This window comes from Vulpes lagopus, chromosome 24 (genome assembly GCF_018345385.1).
Source record: "Vulpes lagopus strain Blue_001 chromosome 24, ASM1834538v1, whole genome shotgun sequence".
Lineage (NCBI taxonomy): Eukaryota > Metazoa > Chordata > Mammalia > Carnivora > Canidae > Vulpes > Vulpes lagopus.
Window position 1 is genome coordinate 48,378,996 of NC_054847.1, and position 17,105 is coordinate 48,396,100.

Genomic DNA, 17,105 nt, shown 5'->3' on the forward strand with positions numbered 1-17,105 from the left:
AACAATAAATATGAAACAGAATATTTTGAACCAAAACATAGAAAATGAAGCTAACTTTGCAAATTATTCTAGAAATCTAGCACATATATAAGAATGCAATTTTGTTAACAGCAACTAGGGGATTCCTAGCTTTTTACATTTTAATGTTCATAAAAATCTTAAAGCCTATTGTATTTGTCTTCTATAAAAGCATATAAAACAGTATTTTTCAATTAATTTTATAGACAGACAAATTGATTCTGTATTATATTCTATTAGATGTGGCCAGGGACCAAATAAAACAAAACAAAACAAAACAAACAACAACAGCAACAAAATAAAAACAAAAACAAAGATTTACTGACGTAAATCAGGTTAGGTACCTCAAATGGAGCTTTAATTAATTCCATTAAGTTGCACTTCAAATGCAATGTACCCAGAAGAAAAATCCCTACAAATATCTTCAATAAAGGCTGTTTATCAAAGTAATTATGTTTTCCTTGGGGAATTTCTGGTATTTTCTTTTTCAGTATGTGAAGGTTAAAATAAAACAAACAGGCTTTATCTTTCAAACCTGCAAACTCCTTTGTTATGTTGAAACTCCACTGATAATTGAACCATATAATTGAATATATATTAGCACATCTAACTAATGAAATATGCTCTCAAATTTTCCTCAATAATATAATCATTTTCCTTATAATAAAGTGGCAATTTATTAGTGTCATGTGTGTTAAACCTTGTTTTAGTTCATATTAGTATAATAGATCCTTAAACATATTGTTGGTTACTATAAATGCTTAGAAGTCACCTTTAACTTTACAAAAGATTCATAATTTTTCTCATTTATAGTCCCCAGTTTACTGTAAGAGAAATATGCACATTTTAAATTATTTACCCTTCACATTCAGTTTCAGCTAACCTTGGGCAACGCAGGACATGACCTCATGAATAAGATTTCTGGAAACTTTATTAACTGTGCAGTAAGCTAAATAATACTTCCCAAGAGAGCTGCATCTTAATCCTCAGAGGATGTGAATGTTACCTTATATGACAAAAAGGCACTTTGCAGACTGATTAACCTGGATTTCGGGTGGATCTGATGTAGTCACAAGTCTTCCTATAAGAGGGATGAAGATCACAGAATCAGAAAGCAGTGAGATAACAGAAGAAGAGGGGGACAGAGACAGAGACAAAGACAGGGATAGAGAGAGATGGGGGGGAGGGTATTTTAAGATGCTGCACTGCTGGCTTTGAAGATGGGAAAGAAGCCAGGAGTTGAGGAATGCATTTCTAGAAGTTGGAATAGGCCAGGTAACAGATTGTACCACAGAACCTCCAGAGGGAGGCTGGTGAAAATGGTTTGGGACTGTGATTTCTCAAAAATCAATTTATGTTGTTTAAATCTCCAAGTTTGCACTATTTTTTTTTACAGAAGCAGTGGAAACAAATACAGCTAATATTTACAAATTGATACAGGTAATATTTTGTATTAAACTTAAGAAAAACTTGTTAAATTGTAGATTCACATCCACTTTGCAAGAAAAAAATACAGAGATTCATAGTAGCTTTAACTCAGTTTCTCCCAGTAGTTACATTTTTCAATGTGGTACAATGTCACAACCAGTATACTGACATTGAGACAGCCTTGACATAGAGCATTATCACTGCAGTAATTCTCATGTTGGTCTTTATAAAAGCCACATCCATTTTCCTGTCACCCCCACCTCCTTCTGAACTCTGGCAGCCTCTAACCTGTTCCATTTCTAATATTTCATAATGTATAAAATATATAAACAGAATAATGCAGAGTGCAAAATTTTAGGATTTTTTTTCACTCAGTTTTTGTTTGTAGTTCCTGGAGTGTAGTATATTAAATATTTAGTTTTAAAAGAAATTGCGAGGGCAGCCCGGGTGGCTTGGTGGTTTAGCACCGCCTTCCACCCAGGGTGTGATCCTGGACTCCCAGGATCGGGTCCCACATGGGGCTTCCTGCGTGGAGCCTGCTTCTTCCTTTGCCTATGTCTCTGCCTCTGTGTGTGTGTGTGTCTCTCGTGAATAATAAATAAAATCTTAAAAAAAATAAAAGAAATTGCCAAACCATTTCTTACTGTGATTGTGCCATTTTGCTTTGTCACCCATAATATATGAAGTCATCTTTGTCAGCATTTGGTGTTGACATTTTTTTTTAAATTAGCCATTCTGATAGATGTGTTATGATATCTCACTGATTTTAGTTTGCATTTCCTAATGACTAGCAATATTAAACATATTTCCATGTTCTTATTCACCATCTGTATACAATAATCAATGAAGTATCACATGTCTCTTGCTTATTTTCTAATTGGATTGCTTGTTTATTTTCCTTTTTCTTTTTTTTTTTTTAAGTGGACTCCACCTTAGGCCAACAGGAGGCTTGAACTCATGACCCTGAGATCAAGACTTGCGCTGAGATCCGGAGTCAGATGCTTAACAAACTGAGTCTCCCCGACATTCCTGTTTTCCCTTTGAGTTTGAGTCTTTTATACATTCTAGAGACTAGTCCTTTTAAAGATATGTGGTTTGCAAAATATTTTTTCCTTTGTAATTTGTCTTTTCATTATTTCAATAGAAAATTTTGAAAGAACAAAAATTTTTAATTTTGGTTAAATCCAATTTATCAATGTTTATTTTTATGGATTGTGACCTTGCTATAGATTCTAAGATTTTTTTTAACCTACCTATAAGATCCTAAATATTTTCTCATTTTTTTCTATATACTGTTTATAATCAATTTTCTGTTTCTTTCTGAGACACTTCTAGTTCTTTGCTAAGGCTCTCAATTTTCACCTGTTTTGAGCATGGTCATAATTGCTCATTGAACCATATTTATGAGGCTGTTTTAAAATAATTATAACAATTCTAACATATTTGTCTTCTTACTGTTGGTGTCTATTTATTCCCATTTTTCATTCAGTGTGTGACCTTACTGCTTCTTTGTATGAAGTATAATTTTTCAATTGAAAACTGTACCTTCTGGATATTACATTATGAAACTCTGAATCATAGACAAAATTCTGTTTTTGCTATATAGTCAAAATGTACATATGCATCCACAATGTGCAGAACCTATATATGGAAAAATATAAAATTGTGATGAAAGAAATTAAAGATCTAAGTAAAGAAAGTATACAGCCTGTGTTCAAGGATTGCAAGAATCAATATTGTTGAGATACCAGTCTTCCCAACTTTGTCTATGAATGCAATGCATTTCTAATGAAATACTAGTAAACTATTCTATAGAACGAACTGGTTCTAAAGTTTATATGAAAAATTGGTAGGTTGAATTTTGGTAAATTAATATAAACTGCTCTGTGAAATAAGCTAAGAAAGTCAATATGTAATCGATTGATGGAAAGAAAATACTTCTAGGAGACATGATAGAGTAATTGTGTACAAATTACAAAATAAATTTTACAACTAACAATAGGAAAAAAACACCTAGGTAAAAATAGGGCAAAGATCTGAATAGATGCCTTGTCAAATATAGACAAATAGATGACAAAGCAGCATATGAAAAGATTCTCAACATTTGTGTTTAGAGAATTGAATATTGAAACAATGATAAAGAAGAGGTGCCTGGGTGGCTCAGCGGTTTAACATCTGACTATTGATTTCAGTTCAGGTCATGATCTTAGGGTTGTGGGACTGAGCCCTGCATCCAGTTTCTTTATCTATTTCAGCTCTTGTCTCATCAGGGAGTCTGCTTGGAATTCTCTCTCTCCATCTCTCTCTGCCCCTCCCCTCTCTCAAACAAATATATAAATCTAAACAAAACAAGACAAAACAAACAAAAATGATAAAATGCCACTACACACAAATTACAAGGGTCAAATAATAACAAACTGTTAATACCAGTTGCTTTATAGGAGCTCACGTCCATTGATCATGGGAATAAAAATGGTACAGCCACCTGGGAATATATTTGGACAGTTTCCTATGAAACTAAACATAGTCTTAGGATATGATCAAGTAATTTCACCCTTCAGTATCTACTTAGTTAATTTCAATACTTAAGTCCCACAAAAGCCTACATGCTAGTAAGGAGCAGCTTACTCCTGATGGCTCCCCTAAAATACTGTGAAATATTCATGTAATGGATAATTATTCAGTTATAGAAAGACAACCACTACTATGTCATGAAAAGACATTAATAATCTTAAGAGCACATTGCTAGATAAAATAAGTCGATCTGATGAGGTTAAATTCTGTATGTTCCAACTATATGACATTCTGGAAAAAAATATAACTACAGAGATAGTAAAAAGATTATTGTTTGCCATGAGTTCTTGGGGAGAAGTGGGAGGTTTGAGTACAAGGAACACAGAAAACTTTTACAGAGTGATTTGTTTGTTGCATAATACTGTAATTGTGGATATACAACCCCGATTTGTTAAAGCCCATTAAAGTTTTAAACAGGGGATCCCTGGGTGGCTCAGCAGTTTAGCACCTGCCTTCAGCCCAGGTCCTGATCCTGGAGACTCCAGATCGAGTCCCACCTCAGGTTCCCTGCATGGAGCCTGCTTCTCCCTCTGCCTGTGTCTCTGCCTCTTTCTCTCTGTGTTTGTCATGAATAAATAAATAAAATCTTAAAAATAAAAAATAAAGCTTTAAACAGAGTTATCCTTACTGTATGCAAAATTAAAAAAATATCATGTAAGAAGTGGGTGATCCAAGATGGAATGCAAAATATGACAAAATAGTCTAACATCATTACAAACATATAAGATAACTTTTTTGAATATGGTGGGAGTGGGGTGGAAATTGGCTGACCCAGGCAACTTTGGAAATAAGTGGAATATATACATCTAAAAGAAATGAAAGTATACATAAGCACTGTGTATTAGTTGATAAAGCCTTCCTCCTCCCCCAGACAAATGGGTTGGTTACTCATTCTGCTGTTGCTATGCAGGATGATGGGAGCCAAGTTTCTCACTTTTAAGGTGTAAGAGTTTACAGATAAGCATAGTTAGAATGATATATATATAGTAATGGTTGAAAGATACAGACTAGCATGAACTTGTAAATTTATTCATATATATGCAAATATTGCATGTTGAAATATATAAATATATGTGGATATGTGGATATATATGGATTTAAAGATATGTGTATATATATATTTATACGGATTGGTATACTCATACTTTTTTTTTTCTTTCTCAACTGAATGGGCCTTAGAAGCAATGGCATTCCACCAGCAATGAGCACGCTTAGCACACAAATCCTAGTTTTGAATACTATCCTCCATAAAAAGATAAAAGTTTCATTAAAGAAATGTCTGCTTTTAGGTTTGGGGCAAGAAGTATAAAAGATGAACCTGGACCATGTATTTTAGCGCTGGCATGTAAGATAATGTTAAACATGCATGCACACATACACACACCTGTGAGTTTATGTCAAAGGGACACGGGCCAAATGAAGGACTTCCAAATGGACAAAGCTGGAACTATTTTAAAAACTAAATAAAGTATCACTGGATTATAAAATATAAAATACAATATAAACATCTATGGTTCTATATGGATATATATAAAAGGTTGAATAAATGGGGGGGTAGACATTAGAGTTCATGCTTGGTGTTGCACATTCTCTGAGTTTGAACAAAGTATAATGATATGTGGCCATCACCATAGTGTCACAGAGTATTTTCACTGCTCTAATAATCTTCTGTACTTCCCTGTCCATCTGTTCCACTGACCAAAACCCCTGTCAAATACTGATATTTTTACTAATACTTTCAGCTTTTCCAGAATGGAATACATTTGGAATCATACAGTATATAGCCTTTAAAGACTGGCTTCTTTCACTTAATGATATATATTTAAGTTTTTTGTGTCGTTTCATTGCTTGACAAATCATTTCCTTTTAGCACTGAATAATATTCCGTTGTCTAGATACCAGTTTGCTTATCCGTTCATCTGCTGAAGTATATTTTGTTTATTTCCAAGTTTTGGCAATTGTATAAAAGCTGCTATAAAGATCCTTACAGAGGTTTCTGGACATAGGCTCTCAAATCTTTAACAAAGAGCATGACTACTGGATCTTATCGTAAAATATGTTTAGTTCTGTAAGAAATTACTTCAATTCTTTCTAATGTGTCTCTAATGTGGCTCAGACATTTTGAATTCCCACCAGCAATGAATTCCTGTTCCTTCACATTCTTCAAATGTTGGAAAGAACATTTGATGATGTCAGTGTTTGGGATTTGGGCCTTTCTTTTTTTTTTTTTTTTTTGTTTTTGATTTGGGCCTTTCTAATAGATATGTACTGGTATGTCACTGATTTATTTATTTTCTTTGATGACTTATCATGTGAAGCATCTTTTCATAAGTTTATTTGCCATCTATATGTCTTCTGTAATGAGGTTTCTGTTAAAAGCCTTCGCAAATTTCTTAACCAGGTTGTTTTCTTATTGTCGAGTTTTAAGAGTTCTTTTCACATATTAGATAGCAATCCTTTGTCAGACGTGTCTTTTGCAAATATTTTCTCCCAGTCTGTGGCTAGTCTTCTCTTTCTCTTGACATTGTCCTTTGCAAAGCAGATGTTTTTAATTTTAATGAAGTCAGAGTATCAATTATTTCTTTTTTATAGATTGAGTTTCTGGTGTTGTATCTAAAAAGTCTTCCCACACCAAAGTTATCTAGAGTTTTTCCAATGTTATGTTCTAGGAGTTTTATAGTTTTGTATTCTACATTTTGGTCTAAGATCTCTCTTCAGTTAATTTTTGTAAAGGGTATAAGGTGTGTCTAAATTGATTTTTTTGAATGAGAATATTGAGTTTTTCCAACACCATTGATTGAAGAGATTATCTTTTCCCAGTTGTATTGCCTTTCCTCCTTCCTCAAAAATTAGTTCACTCTGTATATGTGGGTTCTCTTTCTGGGTTCTCTAATTCTGTTTTACTGATCTATTTGCCTATTTTTTTTTTTACCAATGCCACACTACATTGATGCATTTCACCAATATTATACTGTCTTGATTGCTACACCTTCGTAGTAAGTCTTGAAGTTGGGTAGCATCAGCCCTCCAACTTTTTCTTCAATATTGTCTTGGCTATCTGAGTCTCTTGCCTCTCCATATAAACTGTATAATCAGGCTGGTGATATCTGCCACATACAATGCTGTGATATTGACTCCACAGACAAAGTTGAGAATAACTGACATCTTGATAATATTGAGTCTTCCGATCCATGAAAATGAAATACCTCTCTATTTAGTCCTTCTTTGATTTTATTCATCAAAATTTTTAATTTTCCTCATATTGGTCTTATGTATATTTTGTTAGACTTATTTTGTTTTATTGGACAATATGTAAATGTTATTCTGTTGTTAATATCAAAATCCGTTTGTTCATTGCTGGCATATAAGAGAACATGGGCTTTATTATAATAAACTGTATATCTTTAACCTTGCTATAATCAATTATTAGTTTCAGGAGGTTTTTCTTTTTAGTTAATTCTTTAGAATATTTTACATAGACAATCATGCCAATTGCATGCTAAGTTTTATTTCTCCCTTCCCAATCAGTATTCAATATTGTTTTATTTTCTTGCATTAGCCAGTACTTCCAGAATATAGATAGTACTATTAAAAGAGACATACTTCCCTTGTATTTTATTTAGTGGGAAAATTTTGAGTTTCTCAACACTAAGTATGATGTAAGATAGAGAAATTTTTTAGGTATTTCTCATCAAGTGGAGGAATATACTTTATTTTTAGTTTACTGAGAGGAGTTTTTATTATTAATGGGTGTTGGATTTTTAAAAGCATTTTTCTGTACCTCTTGATAGAGCCATGTGATTTATCTCTTGTGAATATAATGTATTACATAAATTGATTTTCAGATATTGAATCAGTCTCATACACCTGTGAAAAATCCCACTTGGTTGTGGCATATCATTTTTATACATTGTTGGATTTGATTTGCTAATATTTTGTCGAGGATTTTTGTATCTGTGTTTGGAAGATGTTGTTCTATAGTTTTCTTGTATTGTCTCTGTCCATTTTCGGTATTAGGGTAATGTTGGCCTCATAAAATGAGTTATGAAGTATTTCCTCTCCTTTTATTCTTTGAAAAAGATTGTAGAGAATTGGTATAATTTATTCCTTGAATGTTGGTAGAATTCACCAGTTACCTGATCTGGGTCTAAGGCTTTCTGTTTGGGAAGGTTATTAATTATTGATTCAATTTATTTTATAGATATAGGCCTATTCAGGACATCAGTATCTTCTTGTGTGATTTTGGGAGATGGTCTCTTCAAGGGATTGGTTCATTTCATTTAGATTATGACATGTATTATCATAAAGTTGTTTATAGTATTTATTTATTATCTATTTACTGTCCATGGAATCTCTAGTGAAGTCCTCTCTCTCATTTCTTATATTAGGAATTTATGTACTCTCTTTTTTTCTTGTTTAGCCAGACTACAGGCTAATCAATGTTATTGATCTATTCAAAGAGCCAGCTTTATATTTCCTTGATTTTCTCTATTGACTTCCTATTTTTTATCTCATTGGTTTCTGCTCTAATTCTCATTTTTACTTTCCTTTTGATTAATTTTTTATTTTCAAGTTCTTAGGATAGAAATTTAGATGTTTGGTTTTATATTTTTCTTCTTTTATATTTATTCAATATTATAAATTTCCCTCTAAGCTTCCCTCTGCTTTTTGGTTCCTTCTACAAATTTTATAAGTTGTATCTACATTTCCATTTAGCTCAAGATAGTTTTTAAGTTCTCAGAGTTTTCTTTTTTGAACCATATTTTATTTAAAACTGAACTGTTTAATCTCCACACATTTGAGGACTTTCCAGTTTTCCTCCTGCTATTATTTTCTAGTTTAATCCCACTGTATTTTAAGAGTAGACAGTGTATGGTTCAATCTTATTAAATTTGTTAAGGTATGTTTTATGGCCAGAAATTGACATGTCTTGGTAAATATTCCATGCGAACATGAAAAAAAAAATAAGTATTTAGCTGCTGTTGGATGATGTAGTCTATTATTAATATATTGATTATATTCAGTTGATTCATGTTATTGTCCAGCTCAACTATGTCCTGATTGATTTTCTACCTTGTGGATCTGTCCTTTTCTGATAGAGGGGTATTGATGTCTATGCTATATTAGTGAATTCATCTGTTTCTCTGTGCTATTCTGTTAGTTTTTGTCTCACTTAATTGGATGCAGTGTTGTTAGGTTCATACAAGTTAAAGATTGTAATGTTTCCTAGAAAAGTGACCCATTATCATTGTATTATGTGTTTCTGCCTTTGTTCTTGTTTTCTTATTTTTGTTTTTTTTCTGCCTTTGTTGTTTTAATTGAGTAATTTATATGATTCCATTTTCTCTACTTTATCATTGTATCAGTTATACTTTTTTAAAAATATTGATTTTAGTGGTTGTTTTAGGATTTGCAATATACATTTGTAGCTAAGCAAAGTTTGCTTTAAAAAAACACTGTATTGCTTCACAGGTAGTATAAGTGCCTCTTATTTTATTTTTTAGTACCTTTTAATAACAGAACAATTCTATTCTCTCTTCCCTCCTGCCCTTTGTATTACTGCTGCCATTCATTTCCCTGTTATAAGCATTCGAAAGAATAAATATATAAGTATAGATACACACCCACACACATATATACATATGTGCATAAGCATACATAATGTAATACATTGTTGATGTTATTAAAAAAACTGTTATCTGTTAGATAAATTAAGAATAGGAAGGAATCACTTGTTTCTTGGTTGATACTCTTTCTTTCTATAGATCCAAGCTACTTACATATATATATATTTTTTCTAACTGAAGACCCTTAAAAAAAATTCCTGCATAGCAGATCTGCAGATTTCCTCATTTTTGTTTGCTTGTTTGTTTGTTTATTTTTTTTTTTTGAAAAGTATTTTTCCTTCACTTTTGAAGGATAATTTTGAAAGGTACAGAATTCTAGGCTGGTGGAGCTTTTTTCTCTCACCATTTTTTTCTCAACACTTTAAATATTTTGTTTATTCTTTTCTTGTATGATATTTGAGGAGAAGTTTAATTCTTATCTTTGTTCCTTTATGGGAAGGTAATTTTTCCCTCTAGCTTCTTTGAGGATTTTCCCTTGACCATTGATTTTTTTTTTTTTTTTGTAGTTTGAAATGTATGCCTCAGTGTAATTGATTTTTTGTTTGTTCGTTTGTTTCAGAGAATTTTTTGGCATTTATTCTGCTTGGTGTTCTCTGAATTTTGTGGATCTGTGGTTTGGTGGTTTGATATCAATTTAGGAAAATTCTCAATCATTTTTGTTTCATTTTTTTTCTATTGCTTTTTTATTTCTTCTCCTTTTAAAATCCCCATTGTATGTGTATATTACACCATTTGTAGTTTTCTTAAAGTTCTTGGATAATCTTGGATATTTTGTTCTTTTTGTTTTTTAAACAATCAGTTCTCTTTGCTTTTTAGTTTTTGAATAATTTATTGATATATCCTCTAGCTCAGAATTTCTTTCCTTAACTATGTCCTGTCTACTAATAATACAGTTAAAGGAGTTCTTCATTTCTGTTACAGTGCTCTTGATTTTCTAGCATTTCTTTTTGGTTATTTCTTGGGATTTCTATCTCTTTGCTTACAATGACCATCTGCTTTTGCATGCTGGCTATTTTATCCATTAGAACCTTAAACATTAATCGTAGTTGTTTTAAATTGCTGCTCTTTCCAACATCTCTGCCATGTCTAGTTCTAATACTTGCTTGGTTTCTGTGAGATTTTGTTTGTTTAGCTTTTGGTATTTCTCTCATTTTTCTTTTTTCCTGATAATCAGACATTATAAACCAATTAAAGGAACTATTGCAAGCAAATCTTTAGTCATATGGCATTGCAATATGGGAGAAAAGAAGTATTCTGTAGAATAGGATTAGATTAGATCTCAGAGTTTTAGTGAGCCTGTGCTTCTGGACTTTGAACTTCAGGAGTGTTTCTCCATGTTTTGTTTTGTTTCCTTTGTCTTTCTTCTTACCCTTACAGGAGATAGGATTGCTAGAATGGGTTGGATCTTTTCCCTTCTCTTATGTGGAAGGCTAGAACTGCCTAGAGTTAGGCACTTCCTGTTCCCAAGGACATTTAAATCCTCATAATAGCTCAGCAGGTTAGGCTCTGGTTAACTAGCTTTCCCTAAGGGCAGGCCTTGTTAAGAACATAGTACTATGATATATTTCAAAATGATTTCTTTTCCCTTCCTCTGTCAAAACCCAGGGGATTTTTCTCTGATATTGACTGTGGGAACATGGTTGAGCTCCTGGAGTTAATATTTCATAATATTGTGGTGACCTCCACATGATGACACCCCTCTACACACTGGAGTTTTTGTCTCAGACTTGTCCATACTAAGCCTCCAATAATTTGAAAAGACATTTCAGGTCTTCCTACCCAGCACTGGTGACCACTAATATTCATCTAGGGTAAGCTTCCATTCCCTGAATCTGCCTGTCTGTCTCACCCATCTTGACAGCAGGGGTTTGCCGCTGTGTTCTTCCTCTTTTATGAATCTTCAAAAAGAGGAATTTTGATTTTTCAGTCTGTTCAGCTTCTTATTTGTTATTAGGGCAGAATGGTGATGGCCAAGCTACTTAAATGCTGGACCACAAATCCAAAGTCTTGACTCTATTTATAATAATTTTTTCCTCTAAATTTTAGCCTCACTTTACCATTGCACATGAAAATATGTGCATAGATTTGAAAAGGAGTGGTTTGGAAGAGTTGAAGAGAAGCTGAGGAATTTTTGCCAAGTTGGATTTTTTCATTTTCCAGAATTTCTGTGTGGGGAGTATGCTTAATTAAATTGTCATACAACAAACACTGGCTCCCATTTGTAAAGCAGAATTGAGACAATAGTTAAGAAATGTTTATTTAAAAAGAGATTTTTGTACTTGATATTTAAACTTGGCAGTAAAATTCGGCCTATAGTAAATCATGGAAATCTAGTCGAGTGATTTGTAAGTATCTAGTCAATATTTAGATTCTGAATATACATTTCTCTTAACTTATTTTGAATTATTCTATATGACTTAGTCTGTTCAGTTTTCCATAACAGAACACCACAGACTAAGTGGCTTATAAACAATAGAAGTTTATTTCTTTCAGTCTGGAGGAAATGCAAGATCAAGATACCTCTGGTGAGATCTCACTGTTTCCTCACACGATAAAAGAGATGAGGGAGCTCTCTAACGTGTCATTTATAAGGGTGCCAGTCTTATTCATGGGGCTCCTTCCTCATGATCTAATCCTCTCCCAAAGGTCCCACCTCTTAATACCATCACACTGGGGATTAGGTGTCAATTTACAAATTTGCAGGCAAAACAAACATTCAGTCTACTGCATTATTGTTGATACTACTTTTATGCTTGTGATTTTAAAAAGAGAACACCTTAAAAAATTAAACTCAATTACCTTTCAAACATTTTAAAAATGTTTTTTTTTAAGTCTGTATTTTTGGAAAGTAGGGGAATTTCAACTTGTAAAACTCTTATTCTCAAGCCAAGTTAAAGTGGTAGCAAGGGTAAAGACAAAACAAAACAAAAACCTCTGAGTCAGCCTTCTTTTGTTCAATATAAAACAGAGAACCTTGGGGTAAAAGATTATTGCCTACTGGAGGAGAACTATATTAAATACTATCTACTCAATTAAAGTTGATATTGAAACTGGCTCTGAAAAGTGAAAGTAGAATTGCCCTTTTAGGCTCTGACATTCTAAGGCATGAATCAAAATCAGCGCTGAGCAAAAAGGTATATAAGCCAGTGACAGATCTGATCCCCAGAAGTGCAAGGAGTGAATGGTGTTTAGTGATTTGATTATCAAAAGGGCTTTGAAAAGCAGGTAAAAAAAATGAAGCTAGGAGGGAAATTGGAAATGGGGTACATGAAATAAAAGACTTGGTAAGAATTACATGGAGAAGATTGATTTTATCAGAGCTCTACTTAAGTATTTCAGATTTGAAGCAGCCACTGTATTCCAGTGAGTAGCAATAGGTTTAGGGATATAATAATGTATTTTTCTAGTTTTAAAAACACATAGAAGTGATGAAGAAAGAGGGATTTTCCACCAAAAGCCACTACTTTATAACAACTTAACAACATAAAATTTTTCTTTGAGTCTTCATCTTGGACTTGCCTAATTGGGAAAGGAAAATCACAATACCTGCCAAAGTACATTTCTCCCCAAATACAAATAGCCTTTCTTCAGTGCCATTCTTCATTTATCTCAGAATTTATTTTTAAAGAACTTTAATGGTATGGGTGGTATAATTATAAAAGAACTACTCTTAAATAGTGAGACTTAGTTTACCAAATGAAGATACTATCATTAATAAAGTTAATAGATAAATATAAATTTATTCAGATTCTGTTTGCTATTTTTTAATTTTTTTCAGTCATTAAAGTAAAAAAGTAAAATTAACAAATAAGTACAAATGGTTACTGCAGTATATGTATTCTATTTGGTTTTATTCTCCTAATTATTTATGAAGCTCTGAATTTTAATCAGTTAATTAAAAAATCTTGAAACATTGTGCATAATAATTATAATAAACCTACTAACTCCTAGTCTGCACTACTAGTTTATAAGATGCCACCTGAGTGGTTCAATTGGCTGAATGTCTGACACTTGATCTCAGCTCAGATCTTGATCTCAGAGTCATGAATTCAAGCCCTGCACTGGGCTCCATGCAAGGCTTGATCTAAAGCAAAATAAAATAAAATAAAATAAAGTAAAATAAAATAAAATAGTAAAATAAAATCAAGTAAAATAAAATAAATAGAATGGTAAAGTAAAGTAAAGCAAAATAAAAAAAAAATGTTTCATGAACTGTTGCTACACTGTAATTGGAAAAAGAAGGGAAGTGACTAATGAGATAAAGACAAATTCCCCATGAGGTTATTGTGATAATTAAACAAAGGTGTGTGCACCTGTGTGTATAAACTCCTGAGAACATTGGCTAGTAGGTAAGTACACACTAAATGTATGGTATTATTGTTATTATGTGGTGTAATTATTATCTTTGTTAGTTTTACTATTGCTATTTTAACAAGGATATTTGTGTATCATGCTTATAACATTATAAGTCTGATTCTTATTTATACTTTGTGTTTAAAGTCTGTGCTCCCTTTATTGTGTTATACTTGCAGTATATTGCATAAAAGTTCCATAAAGAAAATGATTTTAATAACTTCTGAGAATTAAATAACCAGGCAGCAAATGCACTAACTTCATTTAAAGAGAGATATATTTCTTACCTCAAACTAATACTTTCCCATTTAAATTGTTCTTTCTTCTTTCTTTCTTTCTTTCTTTCTTTCTTTCTTTCTTTCTTTCTTCTTTCTTTCTTTCAAGAGAAAGAGGGAGAGAGAGAGAGAGAATGCGTGTGCAGGGTTGGAAGGGGTAGAAGGAAAGAGAGATAATTTTTTTTGAGATTTTTTTTACTTATTTAAGATAGTGTGTGCAAGGGGAAGGGAAGAGGGAGAGGGAGAGAGAGAGAGAAGCCTCAAGCAGACTCCCTGCTGAGCCTGGAGTCCTATGCAGAGCTTAATCCCAGGACACTGAGATCATGACCTGAGCCAAAATCAAAAGTATGCCGTTTAACCCACTGAGCCACCCAGGCATCCCTAACATGTTATTTCCATTAAGAGTTTACTATGGATTAAACACCAATAGGAAACTCACGATTCAGATAGAATAGGGCCTCCACCTCGTTCCTATAGGTGGTGTACTGCACAATTCCAAAGGCCATCATTTATGTCACTGTCAATGTATGTGACACTTATAAGAGACTTGCTTTTCATTAATTACAGCCACATGAAGTGATCTGGCTTAAAAGTTTTAATACTTATTATTCCTATGATAGTATGTAAACACACTACTAATTCTGGCCTATTAATACATATAGAATAAAATATTACCAACATTTAATTAATTAATTAATTAATCTATGGCTATTTGCTATAATTGTGTCAAGAATATTCATATCCAGCCCTTTTAATAGCATTGAGTTTTAATTATGATGTATAAAATGAGAGTAAAAACCACCATTAGACAAATGGCTTTAAAAATCCATAATCATACAAAGACAAATGAACTAGAGAGGGTAACAGAATGCAAAAACTTGTGTAGTAACTAATGTTATCAAAGATGAGGAAATGGAATAGACTCTGTTTCCAGGATTACAGTAAAGACATGGAATACATTAGGCCACGTTCCCTGGGAAGACTTGGAACTGTACTATCTTTTGTTGAGTTTGTTTTTTCTCTATTGGTTTAAAAATGTATATATTTTATTTGCTTTCCAGTTGCAGTCTATCTTACTTGTATAGAAAATGCATGAACATTTTAAAAAATCAGTATAAAAAAAGTGAAATTATTAAATTTTATCTTTCATAATGCCCCAGAAAAGAGTAGAATGCCTCAACATAGTATGTTCTCCTCTTATCCCAATGTTCAGGGTTTGTTTTGGTTTCCTTCAAACATTCTAAAGCTTAAGTTTCAAATATCATTACTGTTTATATTTATTGCCTATATTTTCTATTTTTTCAAAAGTTGTTATTTTATTAAACTTGATGATTTGTAATCAGTAAATGTGTAGACAGAAGTTTAAGCTTCCATTATTTGATTTTACCTAAATCATTTCCTGTGAAATATTAAATAGAAAATTTCTCTCTCTCTGCAAATACATATGGGCAATTTTATTATTTCACATTATTGTTTCTTTACACAGTGAACACGAGTAAGATTTCCTCTATGTTTGAGAATCTATTCCTTTAACACTCACACATATGTGATACTTGTCTGCACATAGAAATCTAGGGTCATAAATTTTCCATTGCTATTCATTGATTCTCTGGTTCTAAACATGTTTCCCTGCAGAAATGAAATACCAAGATGATGATGATGGTGATGATGATGATGATGATGATGATGGTAATCATGGTTATTAACTATTTTCATGCTGTCTGATTTGAATACCTAATTAGACCCATATGAATATTCTATTCATCATATTTTTAATTAATGTATTTTATTTTAGAGCATTTAAGTTTTTATTTTATTTTAACGATTTTATTTGTTTCTTAGACAGAGACAGAAAGCACAAGTAAGGGGAGGAACAGAGTAAAGAGAGAAGCAGACTCCCCGCAGGGAGCCCGATAAAAGCTCCATCCCAAGACCCCAAGATTATGACCTAAGCCGAAGATGCTTAACCAATGGAACCACCCAGGAGCCCCAATTTTAGAGGAAGAGCAATTTAAAGCAATATATTTTATTTTTGCTGAAAAACTGAGGAACAAGTAAACAGATTTCTCATTTACTTTTTCCACTCTCCTCCCCCTTGCACTTATTGGGGTATATTTGTTGTAATTGATGAAGCAATACTTAATTAGAAACTTAACCAACCCAGGAGGGTCACGATGGCGGAAGAGTAGGGTCCTCAAGTCACCTGTCCCCACCAAATTACCTAGAAAACATTCAAATCATCCTGAAAATCTACGAATTCGGCCTGAGATTTAAAGAGAGACCAGCTGGAATGCTACAGTGAGAAGAGCTCGCGCTTCTATCAAGGTAGGAAGACGGGAAAAAGAAATAAAATAAAAAATAAAAGAAATAAAGAAACAAAAGGCCTCCAAGGGGGAGGGGCCCCGAGGAGCCGGGCTGAGGCCGGGGCGAGTGTCCCCAGGACAGGAGAGCCCCGTCCCGGAGGAGCAGGAGCTGCACCAACCTCCCCTGGGGAAAGGCCTCCTGGGGAATTGGAGCAGGATCCCCAGGAGGGCGGGGAGGCCCTCGGGATCCCAGGGACACTAACAGGCACCTGCGCCCCGGGAGATGCCCCGAGCTCCCTAAGGGCTGCAGCGCGCACAGCGGGACCGGAGCAGCTCGGAGGGGCTCGGGCGGCGGCTCCGCGGAGGGGGCTGCACCGCCGGGAGCGCGAATCCAACAGCGCAGGCTCCAGAGCACAGGGCGCCGGGACACAGCCCAGGATCCGGCCTCCCCCGGGACAGGCAGAGACCGGGAGGGCCCAGGACAGCGAGGACGCTCCTGCCCCGAGCTGAGCAGATCAGCGGCCCCG